Source organism: Lactuca virosa, chromosome 5 (assembly GCF_052849685.1).
Source record: "Lactuca virosa cultivar CGN04683 chromosome 5, Lactuca_virosa_CGN04683_v6, whole genome shotgun sequence".
In the NCBI taxonomy this organism is placed as follows: domain Eukaryota; kingdom Viridiplantae; phylum Streptophyta; class Magnoliopsida; order Asterales; family Asteraceae; genus Lactuca; species Lactuca virosa.
This window is the reverse complement of record NC_136430.1, coordinates 341612116-341614809: the sequence shown is the minus strand read 5'-3', so window position 1 is coordinate 341614809 and position 2694 is coordinate 341612116.

The window sequence follows — 2694 nt, the reverse complement described above, 5'->3', positions numbered from 1 at the left end:
CCAGCAATTGCGAACATGTTCACAGTATTCCGATTAACCCCAACATTCCAAACACATGCTCGATTCCGATTGCAAATATAAGTTACGATTCCGAATCCAGTTCTAGATCCGATTACGAGTTCTTGATTGTGAAAGCATCCATTACATTCGTTCGGTATCCTTCATTCTGAATGTGACAGGCTTCAGTTTTCATTCCACTCCTTTTCGTTCCGATTGATGCCATCGCACATCACAATTTTGAAACCAGTTCTGAAAAGATTCGTCTTGATTCCGAGAGACATCTTATAACCATGGTCACATTCGTTTCAATTCTGTCTTCGTTTCCAATTACATTTGCTTCATGATCCAATTTTGCTCCAATTTTGACTTTTACCATTGACCACTGACATCAATTAACGCCAAGCACTAAAATCAAGTTTCTCAGCATGATTTCCAGATTAGGCAGGTCGATACCCCGATAAAATATCACATTCAATCAAAGATCAGTACTAACTCCATGTTCATCGTTGCAACAATTTAGAACAGAAAAGCTTTTCCAGGTGGTTCGACTTTAAGCATACACAAGATAAATGTGATTAGATTTGGAAATAAGAACATTCGAATATCCAAGAAGTCAAAATCGACTTTCAGATCTGATCATCAAATATGAATCCAGTCACAAATAGAAGGAAATCAATGACTTTCAATAAACAATCGAATATCAAGCAAGAATTGATTGATTGAAACACAAATGGAAAACACAGGTTCAAAGATATTTTTGTCAATGAAAGAAGATAATAACCTAGACCTGGAATGAAGGAGTTTACCACATATTGGATTATGAACAGTGAAAACGGATGGATTATAAACAGTGAAGGAACGAATTAATGGCCCAATACCAATGAAACTAATCGAACGACAATACATTGAATTAATATCCAATCAGAAAACACTTACAAGATACGAATCGGAAAAATACCTAGATGAACGACAACATAATTCATAAGTTTCAATGAACAGTAGATCAAACGAGAACCTTGATTCCAAACCGCCAAACCACAAAAAATCTTCAATAACTTGTGCAGAAAATCATCAAATCAAGAACCGATACTTCAAAGATCAATAGATCTTCAAAGACCCGCTCTGATACCACTTGTTGTGTCAAAACCCTAAGAATGATTTGATAAACATAGTGCGGAAAATAAGAACGAACACAATTATGAAGATATGTCGAATGATCAAACGATTTATTCATGAACATGAGGAATAAATTACACTATAAGAACAGATTAACGAAATCTACTCTACCTAAGAAACCTCATTATGTTTGGCGGCTACATTTTGCCTCACTCTTAACTCTAATTATGAATAATACATGGCAATATATAGGGAATAAGACAAGTCTTGGGCTTTTAACCTGCACTTCATCAAGGGGGGCCATTGCCATAATCCATGGAGTACTTTGAACCCTACAATCCTCACCCAATTTCGAATTTATGCTCAAGTCTCATCAAGCCACAGTCGAGACTTTGACGAAGGAGAATTCCAAAGCGCTTGGTGCTTCGACAAAGGCAGTTGAAGCTTCTAAAAAGATAGTTCAAGAAAGGACCAAAAAAGTCGAAAAACTACTTGCTGATGTTACAAACTTTATGGCAGAATTATGAACCACTTCGGATCAAAACACTGCAGCTGCCAATAAAGTCATCATGAGTCTCGGAACTATGCTTCAGAGGGAAAAAGAAGCTCTTTCCAAGGTTCGTTCTGACCTCAGATTTGACAATGCTGAGACGAGTAGTATCCAATATTGAGAAGCTACAGGATGATCTTGCTGCTAAAAACGCCCTAATGGAAAAACCAACTCAGAAAACTAAAAAAGCGAAGGTCCTTTCGGTGAAATTGTCGTACACCAACAAGCACATCGACGACTTAAACTCAGAGAAGGATGTTCTGAAGAGTTGCATTTCAGATGTTAATATGTATTTGCAAAACATCATAGAAACTCGTGATTCGTTGCTCACAGTCTCGGTACAACAACATCTTGCTGATAAACTCAAACCGGTCTTCTCCATGCTCAACAGAATTGAAGGTGTTTCGGAATCTGACGCTCTTCTGAAACAAGGGGGAGAAGTTAACAAGAACGAGGAGCCTAGCTAAGAAAACATATGGTGAATCTGGACAGAAACCAAATCCGAACACAAAAGATCAGAAGGGTAATGAAGCTTCTGCATCTAAAGGCAAGGAGAAAATGGTTGATGATTCTAAAGAAGAAGAGCTATCAGAAGAAGAAAAACTTATCAGAAAGAATAGGGATAAAGAGCTTGATTAAATCATTCATGTTAAAAATGAAGTAGAAGCTCGAGAAAAGGAAGCTGAGATTGCGAAAGTCACACTTGCAACTCAGAAATATCTTTTTCCTCCATGGTCCCTTGAACGAATTCAGAAGGAAGCGATTGATAATACAAACGTTTACTGGTTGGAATTGATGGTTTCTTTTGAACTGGACAATACTTCCGACTCTCAGTTCAACTTCCCTCTCACTCCGAAAGCTTTCTTATTCCGATGTTTTGAACATATTGAGAACGTTCCTCTTTCGGATTACGAAGTCAATAATAAGCTTTTCGCTTTTTATCTCAATCATGGTCAACCTTAGTACGTGGTGTGGAGTTTAAAGAAGCTTGTAGTTGTGAAAGTCTGTGCTCCTTTTCCAGTTGAACA